Source organism: Ischnura elegans, chromosome 3 (genome assembly GCF_921293095.1).
Source record: "Ischnura elegans chromosome 3, ioIscEleg1.1, whole genome shotgun sequence".
In the NCBI taxonomy this organism is placed as follows: domain Eukaryota; kingdom Metazoa; phylum Arthropoda; class Insecta; order Odonata; family Coenagrionidae; genus Ischnura; species Ischnura elegans.
Window position 1 is genome coordinate 88,451,798 of NC_060248.1, and position 17,325 is coordinate 88,469,122.

Consider the following 17,325-nt stretch of genomic DNA (forward strand, 5'->3'; position numbering starts at 1 on the left):
GCCGCTTAATTGGGGCAGATCTTGAAGAACAGAACCCAATAGAGGAATATCCTAGAGTATTCTCCGCTTAATTGGGACTGCATCCCGATTCATTGGACCATGAGTCGGCGACGTAGACATAGACATGATAATAAATTAACTAAACTCGCTGATTTATTAATCAAATTAATAGATTAATAAACTTATAAACATTCTTTAGTCTTCTTTCTATCATTTAAACGTTTGTTTATGCCCGTATACAGGATAGTTCGCCTAATTGGGGCAGCCGCTTAATTGGGGCAAAGTGCACAAGTCCCAATATGTCCCGATTAACCGGAATCTACTGTATTACGAAATTTGGTCATCATACTACTAAGTCTCAGTGAATAGACAATTTTGTCACGAGTCCAAATATATAAGTCAAAACTGCCCAAGTCATTGCCAAACTCACCAAAAAGTCATTAAATGCTAATTAAAAGTTCTAAAATATCGCTTTAAGTCACGTGACCTAAAACGCCTTCTGACGTCATCGCAGGGTAAACCATTCACTTTGCTAAGAGAGTAGAGCCTTGTTTGCAAGAGATCGATGCAAAAATCATCGTCGAGCTTTGTTGTATATACATGTATGTACATTCCTGGTTTTGGTGGAACTAACTCTAAACGGCAGCGCCCACGGAACGTCGATAATTGTTCGTCAACCGTCATGTAGGATCCTGGCATAAATTTATTTTTCAAATATTCATTTCGCTTATTCAACATCTCTCAAATAGTCTTATCTTATATTATTGTCCATCTAACTTATCTTCGCCTCTGCTAATCCACTTTTCTGTCGCATTATCAAATGGAAGAATACGCAGTATTGTTTTGACTCTATCCTTCCTCATAATTATGTTGAATATTAGCCATCCGTCTAATTTACTCAAAATTTGTTAAACGTTTTCATTTTTGACATGTAAATAACGATTAATATTAGCAATACCAGAAACATATTTATTTCAGTGTCATTTTCTTCATTCTATGAAGCGTGAAAAACTATACAACCTTCAATAGTGGTCCATTTTCTAATAACATCAAGGATATTAGGATGAAAAAATAGCAACAGGGCAGAATACACAGAATAAAAACTCCGCACGGCATTCAGGATCAGACGCAAAATATTACGCCTTTGCGTTCTACCCTTTTTGGTGACATGAGGTTTTGTTTACCACTCCTCTTCTTTCAGATTGCGCGAAATAATAATTTTCTCGCGATAGTAGTTCCCAATTTCCATATTTCTATCATCTTCTGTGATAGATGAATAAAAATCACACTCTTTGCCCTTTTGTTCTCCATCCTCATTCAAAATTTCACAGTATTCATCTCTACCGGAGTCACTACTACCTTCCCCTAGCCAGCGCTGTAGGTTTAGACGCTGAGCACGTCCTTGTGCCATCTCTTTAGATGAATGCACTCTAAATGTGAGTCACTCTAACCAATCCTGTGAATAGGGTGGCAATAAAGTTTATCAATATTCAATCCAACATAATACCCGAAAGGCGACGCCGATTTCACAGCTTTGCAACTCCACAGTATAACAATACTCACTGTATGAATTCAGTCACACGAATACCTCACTCCACAAAATTTGGTACCACCAAGCATTCTGTAAAGGTAGAAATAATAAAATCGATGTATATCATAGTAGATAAAAATCAGTACATCCTTTCATCTAACTAATCCATCTGAGGAGTAAACGCTTTGGTAAATGAGGTAAATAGTGAAGTAGTACATTATAGTGAGAGAGTATAATATTTTTTGTAATCAACACAAGTTTGTACTTACCATATGCAGTATCAAAATGTAATGATTTAATTTTGGTGTAATTATCAATCAAATTCTTCAATGTTTTCAGTTCAGTTGGCAGAATAACAGCATATTTCAGCAGGCAGTAAGACCACTGCGTTGTGAGCGTAAATTCTGACTGATTGCACCGCAGATGCTAGATGAACGGTCTCACATATAAAGCAGACATTTTATGGTTCTGAATGAATTCACAATATGTTTGCGTGAAACATAAAATAGTAGCAAAACCTACCCATTGCAAAAGGACGTGAATACCTACTAGGTTATGACCGCATTCGATGTAACATTGAAGAAGCATGTGAAAGGCTTCAAGCCAATCCATAAAAATTGCCCACTTAATAGTAATAAGTATCCTTTACAACTTTTTATAACTCCATATAGATTGAATCTTCCAAAAATACAAAATAAATGAGAAAATTGCTGATGTGTTGAAATAAATTTCGCATTGAAAATGGTCGACTGGGTCCATTGGACCTAGTCCGTCGTTCTAGGGTTTAGATCCAAATGATCATTAAAACCAAATAAAAAGTATTTGATAGACACAGAAATAAGTTTCAAGTACATTTTACGCTGTATTTACTCGGGTTCCTGTTTTTGAACCGAGATGCACCGCAAAAAAAAAAAGAATTCGAAATTTAGGTTTTACGTTGACATACTGCGAACGTTATGGGCATCACCGTAATACGTATTGAGTTTAACTTGTCAAAAGCCTCATATTTCTCGTGTATTGCTTATTTTTCCCCGTGGTTTAATCACGATCAGTATTTATTCTCGTACATAGCCACCTTCCTTTATATTTAATACTAAAATGGGCAGACTAATGTGCTAATTTCTAGGGTTGTTTATGAAGTGAAATCCTAAATTTGCAGGCCATCCGAGAAAAACTGGAGACTCAATAAAACCCAACGGTAACCCTGATTTAAGAGTATACATACGTTGGGAATATCCCGTTGATAATATAAATAAAGTATTTAACTCAAGTCTGTAGGTCGTCAACCACTTCCTTCTCTTAGTTTTGTCCTTTGGGACACAAAAAAATCCTCCGGCAAGAAAGTAGAGGTACTTGAGCGACGAGGCACTACAACAGATTTATGTGGTTTTCTCACATTTTTCTATTGAAGATTCATGCTGCAATACACTTACTGCATTGAGCAAATGATGTAGGTGTGCAATGTTGATCACAATCTGCAATCAAATTATTTTCATTTAATCTTTCCAAATCTCCCCAAACAATCCCCTTTATTTATTTCAGCCACGCCATGGCAACCAAGCATATCACAATCTGCAGTTTGGCATTAAAACAACGAATAATTTCACCGAATTTGCGTTTGACCCCTATATTGATAGATTTTCTATCAATTCATTTCCTCAGTCTGTCGTCAGAGGATACCGCTCCGTGACGTCACGCGTGCACGCTCCGATGACGTCGTGTTTTAAAGCAGTCGATGAAGATTAATTTTTAAAGACTAATAACTCAGCTAAAAACATTATTCATCCACGAAATTTTTGACGAGTACCTTTGAGATAGGAGCCTTCTTCTTCTAGTACTTTTAAAAAAATTTTGCATGTGGCTGCTACATTTTTGCAAAAAATGTATATATTCTAAACAAAATTTTTGTATTCAATTGCCTCAATGAGGCTTGTGGTTGTGTTAATTTTTATAGACTTTAGCATCCTGGCTCATGACTGTAATATTGACTTAATAATCTGCATTCAAAATACTTAAATGCCGCTGCATCGTGCTGAAAATTTTTGTGATTTTCTTCTTCATTATCTAAAAAATGTTTACTTTTGGGAATTGTGGGCCAGTGCTTATTTGCAAAAAGATAAGCCACCCATTTAAAGATTCACCAAAACGTTTTTTTGTTACGTAGTTTAACTTATACAAACCAAAAACATAGATTTCACATGTTCCATTTACTATATTTTTTCCATTTAGTCTTTGATTGCTTATTCATCATTCAGGGAATAAACTATAGCCTTCATGCTTTAATATTTACTTATGCGATTTTAGCTTAGATTATTTATATTCTTTTATAACGATTCATTTAAATATTTTAGAAATAAATGAGAAGGAGGATATCGAAATTATTGAAAAATTTACAAAAAAATCTCTTTCAATGGGTTTATGAAAACGGTTTTTCCTCTCAATAATTCTGAAATAAATTGTGAAACATCTAAATTTAACATTTTTAATAAAAAAACTGGTGCATTATTGAGCATGATTCTCAGAAAGTATGAATATTCTGCCACAGTTTTTAACTTTTTCATCTTTTCTCCATTCTTCACCCTTTGAGGGATGCACTCCAGCGAGATATCTTACGCATAGTTCTAAAATATTATTACTCCTCCGTTTGCTGGATATGCATCAACTAAACTGTCCTCAACAAGAGGGTCGTGAACACGAAGCGTTTTTGTTGCTGGAATATAAATCCTGTATTTGTATTTTATGAGCAAGTAAATCCATAGTCGAGTAAAAAAAAACTTTGCCAGTTTTCTAAGTACAAGCTTCCTTCACCATCCATAATGGTGGCGACAGTGCCAGCAACCCGCGTTCGTATTGAATAAAAAATGATCGATGGGAAAAACAAGGGGCTGGAAATTCTCTTTTTAGTGGAGAAGGTGCGCAACAAATTATCATAATTGCCAATTAGGGTTCATGTTAGGCATTTAATTTTTTTCCACTTTCTCTCTCCTACATTGTAGCAAATAATGAAGTGAGCTGTGTTAGCTTTTCAATTTTATCCAAAATAGGCTTCCAAAGTGTTTCATTTTGAGCATGGATGTATTCGCTTTGTTAATAAATCTTTAGTCCTTAAAATTTTTCGCTTGGTTTCTCTCCATCCCATTGTAATTTATTACTTTTTTGGCTGCTATTTGGATTAGCTATTGTTATTTTATGATGGCGGCGGCTGCGTTCATTACACACTGATAAATATCGTAATTTAAATGAATAATGTTCTCGTAATTATTCAACTCTATTGGAACACACGATGGCCATTTGGTACTTTCAGTCATCCTCCATCCGAAAAGTATTAAAGCAATACAAAACATTTCTTTTGGATGAGAAGTAAGCAAGAATACTTTTATAAATGCTTTATTTTAAAACAAGTTTGTTGTGTTTTTAAAGCATATTGGAATGAAAATTTTCTTTTTATGCAGTTACTTACCTTTTGTTTTCCGTTTGAGGAAAAAAAATAATCACTAGCCATTCATAACATCCCAAAATTTTATTTTATAAATTAGGTATTCTATTAGTTTCTTTTAATGTTGAAACATGCGGAGTGGGAAGTGAAAAAATAAGCAACGATGTGGACGAAACTTTAGGTTTTTGTGATATTAGGTTTGATAATATTTATTAAGTATAAAGAAATTAATAGCATATGATCTCTAATGAAATCGCTGGCATGTATAACATCCGTTCTTGGCAAATAGTAAGTGATTCATTGATATTTATCGTATCGTATTTGTTTGCTCTCACAACTTCGATATATTTATTCAGTCAAAGTTTTTGCCAACGCTGTTGCCTCTTTGTTTTAGTCCGGCATAAAATCATTAGTTTCCTCATTTCTGAATTACTTGGAAGTCTGTGATGTTATACTGATGTTGCCATAGTCATTATGGGCGTTGTAACTATGCGAAATGATTTAAAAACTCAGTAATGCTGAAAAGAAGTTTAAGAGCTAATTTGAAACCATAATTTGAATAGTTTCTCACAAATATTTCCTATCAGTTATATGACGACCATAGTTTGACCGGGTGGAGTCCAGTTGACCTGGTTTTAAGGCAGTTTCCACGCCTCCATCTTTATTAAAGCGCTACCCACCAATCGGTGTGATAGCAATGCTCTTGTACACTGTTTTAATGCCCATTTTCCGCACTTATCTTAGATTTTCAAGTACGCTCATTTTTATTTGAACCCTGAAGTCCCTTTTTGCTCTCACACCTAAATTCCACCATCGAACGTTTCAATAAATTTTTGGGTCCCTCCTAACACTATGATTAGATCACTGTTTCGATAGATTTATCCCACGGCTCCCAAAATGTGATGAGCCGATAGAGCACATGGTAGAACCAATTCCACTATTTTCATTATATGATTTGTAAATGAATACAATGAATTGAGTTTTTCTCATTTGTAGTAGTATAATATGTACAACTTAATTTGTCTCTCATCTCGCTGTTTCGCCCTCTTAACGTATCATTCTTCCCAACAGCAATCCCAATCTCTTAGACTTTTTGCTCTAACTATTCAACAATGCTCCCACAGGAAGACAGGACGACTGGCGAGCGGAAAAATATTTTTTAACCTCGCCATGAATGGCTTGTGCCCACAACATAACGCTTTATTAAGAGCGGTTTGAACCACCTTAAACCTGAACATCAAAGCTTGACTCAGCGATGACATAAGAAACCGTCAGTTACTTCATGATGAAATGTTATTCTGCCATCAATTTCTTATGGTGCGTCACTATATAGATGAGAAAAAATGTTTTTGAACTAATTTATGTACGGGCATAAGCGATCAACTACAATCTTTCAATGAAACCACCCCCACAATTACAAATAGGAATCTGCAATGCTATAATTTTAGTTAGATATATGTATGTGGGAAAATTCGTCAATAATATTTATCAATAGTTGATGAACAGTTCCTATCTTAAGTACTAGGTTCCTATATTGATAATAATTGAACTAAAAAGTAATTAGACTAGGAAAAGCTACAGAAAATGCTTGCACAAGGGTATTAAAGTAATAGAAGTTTAATTATTTAAAATTAGGACCCAAGATAAAGGCAATTTAAAACCTATTCGTGTTAGTTTCGTATCAATTTCAGTATTATTTTTATTCTTGGATCTTTGTTGCAGCCTTAACTCCGCAACCATAAATTGGCCATAGTAATATTTTTAACCATTAAAGCAAAATCTATTAGTCTATAATAGAAACAAGGTAGCATGTGCTGATCTCAAAAATTATTCCATGGGTTTTTCCTCTAAGAAAACACTCTACTCATTCCATTCATTCCCAAACCGTTCGAGAATGAAGAGGATGAGTGTGGAAGAATCATTTTAACGGCTGGAGGGACGGTAGCTCGCATCATTGAGGGTTGACCGGGATATGAGAGGAAATGGAAGTGGAAGACGATGATGTGGCGGAAATAAACCACATTTTCAGACAGTATAGTTTTAATACAAAATTGAAAGTTCAACACAATTATAACACAATGGGTGAGCCGAAGGACCAGCTCAAGTTAAAGTTCCACACAATTATAACACAATAGGTGAGCCCGAAGGACCAGCAGTTGGCAGGCCGTTGCGACGTGTCCAGTGCCCGGCAACCGCAGAGAGAGTACAGCAGGGCAGGTGCGAGGAGTTTCTCCGCCGGTGACGAACGAGAGAGAGAGAGAGAGAGCCAAGTCGCTCCGTCGATCCGGCCCGCACGAGACGAGAGGAAGTGGGGGAGGGCGAAGGCAGCGCCGCTCGGGTCGTAACTCAGACAAAACGAGAGCGTTTGGCGCAAAACCGAACATTCCGCCCCCCTTGAACACCTTGTTCAATAAAAAGAGAAAAAAGAAAACTCATAATACATAACACAAAAAATTATAAACCGTTCCTGTAAATGTACGTCAGTCAACAAATGTCAATCGTCAATTGGGAGGGGAAATACTCGGGTGGCAGGACGGGTAAGAGTGCCCTTGGGGGTACGCAGCTGCACCACTCTAACTATTCCATCATCACCTGGTATGGCTTTAGTTATGCGTGCCAAACACCACTGAAGAGGAGGAGTTTTCGGGGAGTGCACCGCAACTAAATCTCCCACCTTAAGATTTTGCCTGCGCCGAGTCCATTTTGACCTCTGCTGAAGAGTGTGGAGGTACTCTTGATGCCATCGGCGCCAGATGCGCTGTGAGAAGGCTTGAACAGTCTGCCATCTGCTGAGCCTATTGGTGGGTAGAGCGGCGAAATCGTCCTCTGGAATGGCTGTCATTGAGGTTCCGATGAGAAAGTGTCCCGGGGTCAGCGCCGATACATCAGCAGGATCCGTGGAAAGAGGTGTAAGAGGACGAGAATTCAGCATGGCTTCTACCTTGGTGACAAGCGTAATAAATTCCTGCAAAGTGAGAAGAGTTTGGCCAATGGAACGAATTAAGAGTGTTTTGGCGCTTTTAATGGCTCTTTCCCATAGCCCTCCTTGGTGGGGCGCGGCAGGGGGAATAAAATGGAAGTTGATGCAGTTTTCACTAGCGAATTGGGAAATGGCCTCTTGAGTTTCCGGTGATGAATAGAAGTTCTTTATTGTCCTTTTCAACTGCGTGGATGCTCCAACGAAGTTTGTTCCGCAATCGGAGTATAGATCACTACAAAGTCCTCTCCTTGATACAAATCGGGTTAGTGCTGCAATGAAGGCGTCCGATGAGAGATCAGTGACTACTTCTAGATGAACAGCCTTGGTACACATGCAAATAAAAAGACACAAATAGACCTTTAATGGAACAGTTCTTCTTAGAGCATGGCTCCTAATAGTGAAGGGTCCAGCATAATCCATTCCGGTCTTCTGAAATGGTCTTATTGAGGAGCAAACGTTGAATATTGGTTGTTTCACTTCCGGTAGATCCTCGTCCAAAGGAGCGAATGGAGAACACGGCCAGTCTTCTGGCGGGAGAGAGAGCCAGCGAGGGCCAGACCACCACAAGGAATTCTTCGCGAAGAGAGGAGTGGGTAATCCACGAGAGGCACAATCAGCGGGGTTGTGTTGCGACGATACATGAAACCAACGTTCAGGAGGTACCCATTCTTGAATCTGGGCTACTCGATTTGCTACAAACACCTTAAGGCGATAGGGAGGGGTGCGGATCCATGAGAGAGCAATGGTTGAATCACACCAGGCAGTGACAGATTCCATTTTACAGTAATTGGACACCAAGCTTGAACTATAATGAATGAGTTTAGCCAGTAAATGCGCCCCACAAAGTTCCAATCGGGGTAGAGAGATACGTTTGAGAGGTGCGACACGGGATTTAGCCATGAGCAATGCTATCTTGGTGTTGTTGTCAGCAGAAGCACATCTTAAATAAATGACTGCGGCATATCCCAACTCAGATGCGTCGCAAAAACCAAGCAGTTGAACACTGCTTGTTCTTTCGATAAATAAAGATCGAGGTAGCGTAATTTCCTTTACTCTAGCAAGATTCTTCAAAATTTCTTCCCACCGGAAGGCAACATTTGAAGACAATGGATCATCCCATTGAAGACCAAGGGTCCATAAGTATTGTATGAATGACTTAGCTAAAAATACCACGGGAGCCAACCAACCGCAGGGGTCATATATTCTTGCGATAGCGGAGAGTACTGAGCGTTTAGTATGAGGTACATTGGATATTTTCACAGCATAAGAAAACTCATCGGATGTGGAATTCCATTGCAGACCCAATATATTATAAATAGGTTGCTCCGAATATTGGAAAGAGAGAGGAATTTCTCTATCATCTTCTGAGATGTGGGATATCAAAATATCAGAATTACTGCACCATTTTCTCAACTGGAAGCCACCTAATGAGAGGAGTTTTGTTAAATCATGTTGAAGTGTGAGGGCTTCTTGCACATTATCTGCACCAGCAATGATATCGTCAACAAACGTTTGAGACTTTAGGACACGAGCAGCTTGCGGAAACTGAGCACCTTCATCTTCAGCCAGTTGATGAAGAGTGCGGATGGCTAGAAACGGTGCGCTCGTCACTCCATAAGTGACTGTTGTCAATTTGAAAACTTTGAGAAGATCCGTAGGGGTTTCACGCCAATATATCAACTGGAAGTGCTGGTCATCAGGATGAATTTTAATTTGACGATACATCTGACGAATGTCACATGCAAATACAACTGAATGGCACCGAAATCGCAGAATAACTTCACAAAGATCATTTTGTAATTTGGGTCCTGACAATAAAATGTCATTAAGTGAGACATTCGTTGAGGTCTTTGAACTAGCATCAAATACAACCCGCAGGCTTGAATTTGGATCTTGATTTTTAAAAACTCCATGGTGCGGCAAAAAATAATGCTTAACTCTAGGGAAATTATCACAAGGTGTCATGTGACCTAGGGTGAGGTACTCCGACATAAACTTAATATACTTCTCTCTCAGGAGAGGTTGCGCTGACAGTCTTCTTTCCAGACCAAAAAATCTTCTTTTGGCACACAGCGCTGAGTCTCCAAGAGGAGGGTGAAGGTCCTTGAACGGCAGCCGAGTGATGTAACGACCAGTTTCATCTCTGGAATGCGTTGATTGGAAATGCTCTTCACATTGTCGGTCTTGAGGAGTAAGCGAAAAATGAGGTACTTCCTCAAATTTCCAAAACTGTTGAATAGAAGTATTGAGATTAGCATCATGGGTTGAAATTAAAGCGACGGAAGGCTTGTGATTAATTTCAGACACTGGAGTAATTGGAGTTGAGCCCATTAAAACAAATCCGAAAATAGTACCAAGGGCCAGTGGATAATTTTCTCCAAGGAAACAGCGAATTCCCGTAAATACATGAGGGAAGAGGTCAGCTCCAATTAAAACATCAACAGGAGAGGGCACATCAAAGGTTGGGTCAGCCAAGACAAATGATTTCATCTTCTCTTTCACTTCAGGCGAAATAGTTGTGAGAGGCAAATTGGAAGTGATATTTTGTAAAATCATCATGGGATGTGAGTAAGCGAGCACTTTTCCACCGACAGAGGATAAACTAAGAAAAGTTAATCCATTACATTTGACATGAGATTGTGATAGTCCATTAATCTCATTATTTACTCGTCGGCGTGTAACGTTCAAAACTTGAGCACAGCGTTCCGAGATGATACTGCATTGAGATGCTGAGTCTAAAATTCCTCTAACTACATGAGAGAAGCCACTTGGTGTAGTTAAACGAATCAAAGTTGTTGCCAATAAAATTGACGTATTAGGTTTTGACGACGATAGTCCCACAAAGTGTTTTTCTGTAGTTAATTCCGGTTGTGATTTACCAGAAATTGATAGTGAGGGCAATTGCGCATTAGCTGCAGCGGTACCCGGGCGATTATTCAGCGATGAAGAGGAGTTCACGTCGAGGTGCAGGAGCGAATGATGCCTCTTAGCGCAACGGTTACATCTCCGAGATGAGTTGCATGACTTGACAGTGTGAGATGTTCCGAGACAATTATAACACCATTTCTTCTCCCCCACTATCACTTTCCTTTCTTGCGGCGATTTATCTTTAAAAGCAGAGCACGAATAAATGGCATGACTTGGGTCTCGACAGAATGCACAGAAGTTCCCCGTGGTAGTGGTAATCAGAGCCGTTTTATTAATTCTGATCTGAGGACCCTTTACTGTTCTCCTTCCATCAATTATTGCGTCTTCAAAATGGACGCATTCGGCTTCCAAAAAATTAATCAAGTCAGAGACGGCCGGAATTTCATGATTGACGCCTCGCGTATCTTCAAAACGCTTCCGAGTTTCGAAGTCCAATTTTCTTATGAGAATGGAAAGGAGCAAAATGTTTTCTTGAGTAATATCATATTGGAACGCAGACAATGCTTGCGTATTTTCAAAGTACGTTGATAAAAAAGAACGAATGCTCGAAAGTGAGCCGTTCATTACCGGAGGCATGTCCAGAATCTTGCTTACATGAAGAGACACTAATTTCCGCACGTTGTGATAACGCTGATGCAACAAATCCCAAGCAATCTTATAATTTTCTCCGGTAATGGGCAATCCGGAAACTAATTGCAGAGCTTCACCGCGAAGAGAACTTAGCAAGTACTGGAACTTTTCTACTGAGGATAACACTTGATTCTTATGGATTGTTACGTCAAACGCGTTGTAGTAGTGCATCCATTTAATGGGTTCGCCCGAAAATTGCGGCAGCTCAAGCTTTGGCAATCGAACAGAGGATCGCGGGAGCGGATTTTCACCAAGAGTTCCGGCGAGGTAGTCTGGTTTAACGTTTGCCATCGGCAGCAATGCAGAAATAATGCAATTTGCGTCGACACAGAGATCTAACATTTCTTCGCGTAATTTCACCAAAAGTTCGTCATCTTGTAGCCCCGAGGGAGTCTCTGTATCGGTGAAACGATTCACTAAATCATTGAATTCACTTATCGTATTATCAATCTCATTTTTCCAGCAAGTCAAACGCCTAATTTGGATGTCTGAAAGAGGGGACTCTTTCGATGAGGCTTCCGTTGAGAGCACGGAACCATGAACCTTTTCAAGCCTCTTCTTCAAGAGATTTGACTTTCGAGTAAAAGTTGCAAAATTCATTTTTAAGAGTATTCACACACACTAAGAAGATACAAAAAATATCCATACCATTTTCCCGTGGGCAGCCGCGAGGTAGAAAATAGGAGAGGAGAGGAGTAGGATAACGTACGCTCGTCAGTGTGCTCGTCAAATCCAACGATGAGTCAGGAGCACGTGTCGTCACCCGTCAGCAGAGTACAACTTGATTGTAGATGCAGCGAAACAAAAAACTTAAAAAATGAGCAGAAAAGAGCAACATTTAGCGATGATACTACTTGACTGTATCTTACAAGCACTGGGTACAATAAACTCATGCACTGATTGCGAATACAATGAATCCGGCCCGAAGGACCAAAATAAATGTGGCGGAAATAAACCACATTTTCAGACAGTATAGTTTTAATACAAAATTGAAAGTTCAACACAATTATAACACAATGGGTGAGCCGAAGGACCAGCTCAAGTTAAAGTTCCACACAATTATAACACAATAGGTGAGCCCGAAGGACCAGCAGTTGGCAGGCCGTTGCGACGTGTCCAGTGCCCGGCAACCGCAGAGAGAGTACAGCAGGGCAGGTGCGAGGAGTTTCTCCGCCGGTGACGAACGAGAGAGAGAGAGAGAGAGAGAGAGCCAAGTCGCTCCGTCGATCCGGCCCGCACGAGACGAGAGGAAGTGGGGGAGGGCGAAGGCAGCGCCGCTCGGGTCGTAACTCAGACAAAACGAGAGCGTTTGGCGCAAAACCGAACACGATGATGTGGGCGAAGGAGTAAGGGAACTGGATGGTTGAAATAATGAGGCAGAAGAGGTCGAAAGTGTGGAGAAAATAAAGATGAGGAGGGGGTGATGGCATGTGCCCATTTCTAAAACGTCGGAAAGGCGGCGATATTGATTTTCAATTCAGTCTATACAGGTGGACAGGGTGAATTCCAGTCCAGAGGTTTTTTCTCACGGGTTTGCGCCCAGGGAAGATGTGTATGCTCGAAAAGTCGTAAAAAGGAATGCAAATTCAATACATTTTGCTTAACGCAATGTAATAATAATAATGAAATTTTTAAAAAATTGCGTGATATATTTATGCATTTTTTGCTTAATAGTGAAGTAATAAAATATTTAGGATCTTTTTTATGCCAACTGCATTCAGAGTTAATGTTAAAATGACCGCTTTCTTTCCAGCTATATCTATATCTGCTTTCACTTAATGCCAGAAAACTGCCTTACTAGATGGGTGGCGGAAGGTGTTGGGTTAAACTTCATGGATTCCAAAAATTAATGTTGTAGCTTGAGAGAGATTAGACAGCCATATTTGACTGTTTCAGAGGGAATTTTTTAAATTCTTCATTTATTAAAGACTTCGTGAAAACTTTCGCGGATGGTCGTCATGGTAATAAATACTTTTGGGCCATTTTGGTGCTTCAACGTTAGGACAACCTGAGACGACGAAATAGCCCAAAAGATTTATCACCGTTTATTTAAGTCCCTTACCGTTTTCGGCAATAACGATTTCCTATCCCTATCAGATCGGCAAAATGCACTTTCATTTTATCTTTATATTCATACTTGAATATTCATTTCCTTTAAAAATTACTTTCCCCAGGCCTCTCTGAAAGGTGTCTGTGTTTTATTTCTCGGGGAACCTATGCCTAGGATGAAATCTCTGAGTCTTCAGCGGCTTCCTACTAATTCATTTTAAAGATGCTTATTGTTCTGAGTTCGTTCGCCGCGGTTTTTGACCAATCGCGCAGCTTTCCTTTGTATTATACTAAGTTCACAGAGTAAATCTTGTTTAAGACAATAGAAATTTGATACCCTGCGCTAAACTTACAGTGTTGAGAATCATCTTTTATGTTTGTGGATGTTCTGACAGGAAATTTTTAATGTAAAAGGATTTGGATCCATTATTTTCGCCAACTGTTGATATATGAAGGACTAATGATAAACTTATGTCAATCAAGAACAGTTCTGCACGACTCATACATGGGATCTTAAGATATGTGCGTCAAAGACTCGATTTCAAATTTTTTCAGCCATCATCATTTGATTTCTATTCTTTGACCATTCCCTCATATTTTTTTGGAAGCTCTGAATTATGTATCTTCAGCGTTCTGAATTATTAAGCTTTATTCAGTGAAAAAGCTGTACATTTTTATTACGCCGAGGTCACCGCGAAGTGCATTTCACATACTCCACTTGTCACCGTGCTGGCCATTTCGATGAACGAATTAACCATGAGTGACCGATCAATCAGGAACGCTTCCGAAGAATAGCGCCTTCCACCCACTCCCGCCTCGGTCCCCCTTATCGAGGGCCACCATCCACCGGATACAACTTACCCGTCCATCCTCCATTTCATCCTCCTCTTGGCCTGGAAACGCTCTCATCTGGAAGGCCTGCACTCTTGCCAACCGTGGGCATCTCCGAGGAAACGAATCCTTAAAGCTCATAATCGCATCAGCTTCATTCCGTGCCATCCCGCACGAAATCCATAACGGCAATTTATTTCGTCGCTCAGCCTCTGGAAGCTTTCCGTATTATTCAACCGTGGAATTTATTCTCAATTGAGGCTCTATTATAACCACTGGGAATTAATAATGAAGGACAATTTGTTTCTTCCACAAGTTTATAAAATTTTTTTATATTTTATTACCGGTTTCGGCTATTACACCATTATCAAATACGAAAAATATATGGTGGGGGCAGGTTTATATATACTATGGTTGTTAATGTTGGGGTGGGTGGAGATTTGGTTTCAAGCTGGGATTGGTAATTACTGGAGGAGAACAGGGGGGGACACAGCTTGTCAAGTGGGTTGTGGAGGTGGGGGATGTTTGGGAGGGTGATGAGTAATAAGGGGGATGGGTTGGGAAAAGTCATGCCGTTACCCAAGTTTCCATTTGTAGCTATCTCCCGAATTTCTAAGGCATCCAACGCCCTTCCTTTACTGGTAAAATGGAGTATTTCTGGGTCGAAACTACTTCGGTGCCCCATTTCCAAGATGTGTCGGGTGAAAGCTGTTGTATCATCCTCGTTCTTTCACCACGCCCTGTGTTCCTTCATCCTTGTCTTGAAGTCTCGTCCCGTCTGGCCGATGTAGCATGAATCACAGTTATTACACTTTAATTGACAAATGCGATTTGATATCACTGGGAATCAGGAATGGATATGATGATGTATTTACGATGCAAAAATGTTGAAGAAGCCATCACCCGTATCTGTAGGATATGATTTAATTGAAATCTTAAATAAATGAAGCGAAGCACAATTCGATATTCATCGTTTAGATATTAAATTCAGAAGCTCGTGAATACGCGTGGATAAGATATAAATTCAAATATGTGATCTGCGAGGAGAATATTATGCGGGAGAGAGAGCTGTATGACCATTTAGATTTTGGGAAATATAATCGCACATCCTATTTCGATTGGATATGATACTTCTTGTTGAGGACAATGTATTTATTTCGCTATTTCTCTCTACTTAAATGTTTATATTGAATTTTAAGTAAATATTTTCGAAAGTTTGCAAGAAACTTGGTTTGCTTCAGTTAAACTTTTTAAACGTGAGGTATTCCCTCTTCAAGCGATATAGATTGATCGTGGGACAAATTACTTTGTGAAGTGTAGGTCAGATGTATCTTCCGTATGAAATAGGAAAATTTTGCAAAGGTGAAGTGAGCAAATGGATTCGGTTTACACGTGGATACCGAAATACCCTAATTTGAGGCCTCTGACTACGCATCACATATCTCTGCATCGTAATGTATCAAAGGCATTGGCTTTTGACCTTTCCTGTCTGACGCCGTAGGAATTCTGAGAATTATTTAATCCCTGTTCTGATTCTGTCCCTAGTCAAAAATAAGATTCGTGGAAAATGATTTTCCTCAGGTACTTATGGCAATTTTGTACTGGTTTTGAATTCAGATTTATCGTTTGCTCGACTGCAAATAACGTTCGCACAAGTTTCTCATGGAGAAATTTCTCATTCTATAGGATTTGGTTCCATTATTAAAGTCACTTATTATTATATATTTTAGAGAAAATAAATGCCTGTATTTCGTCAAGAACACCTCGGCACTATCCAAAAACTGGTTTTGAATCATTTCTATAACGGATTAAAGGCTTGTATTCAGCTGTCTTCGACAGTCATCTTTTAAATTATTATTATCTAATATATTTATCATTTGATAGCAATACATGACTATTATTTTAAATATATATTTATAAGTAGGATATATCCTGGTTACAGAATTATTCTACCACGTTTTTAACGATTCCCTCCATACACGAATTGATACTTAATGCAGCAAGTACCTACTACTTCGAACACAAGAGCCCCTTTTAATCCAAATTTATTTTATGAAATAATTCCTGGCTGCGTTTCCTAACAGCATGTTAAGGGAAAAAACAATTTCGTAGAATTAAGGATTATCAGTATTGGCTGCATTCATTGAAAGAGGGAAGTAATCACTCGTTAGAATGCAAACAAAATCGAACCAAGGGAGACTGATGCGGGAGTAGTAGCGAAGGAACTGCGACGCGCTCGGTATGATTTCGTGACGTCATTAACTTTTTTTGAGAAGGGCTTCGTTTTTTTTTCGTCCTGGAAGGTTCAAGAAATAGGCGGCTTAGCGGGAAGCGGACGAATATGGGTGTTTTTAATTTTTCAAACTTTATCACAACATACAATAAAATAAAACTGGTTAATGAGCTCATTAACTCTTATGCATTAATTTGCCTTGCTCGAAGTGACACCTTGACCTCAAAAATTGCTCCGCTGCCGTTCCTTCGCCAGCGAGAAATTTCATCGCCGACTCCTCCGCTCACCTGCCCACAGTCGTATTATCCGTTCCGTTAATAAAGCAGGTGGTGAGACTGCGGATTATATCGATCAGGTTGGAATGGGAGTGGAGTCTGTGTGTGTGTATGTACTTTGGTCGGACTTTGATTCACCTCCGGGATTCGGCGTTGCCCCTCCCGCGCGCGCTCCGATACTTCCTCCGCCCCGCTCCGGTGACCTTCACCCTGCAGTGTGGAAAGGCGCCTCGGGGGCAGGGCACCCCGCGTAATGCCTGCCACCAACCGTGTCTCTCTCCCGAGTGGGCGGAAGTCTTTCTTTCTCTCTTCGGCACTGCATCCGATCCGCAGTAACATTACCGCCATATCTCTCCCTGACGTCTCCTCTTACACCACGGCTCGCGACTGGGGTATCAAGTCAATTCACCTAGCTCCTAATGATTCCGTGCG

At 39.6% G+C, this 17,325-nt stretch overlaps 1 protein-coding gene across 4 annotated transcripts in view; it reads left to right on the plus strand.

The window, feature by feature from the left end:
- LOC124156126 (collagen alpha-3(IX) chain-like) overlaps window positions 1-17,325 on the plus strand; it is a 677,324-nt gene that overhangs the window by 465,436 nt on the left and 194,563 nt on the right. The gene's annotated exons all lie outside the window — the stretch shown is intronic.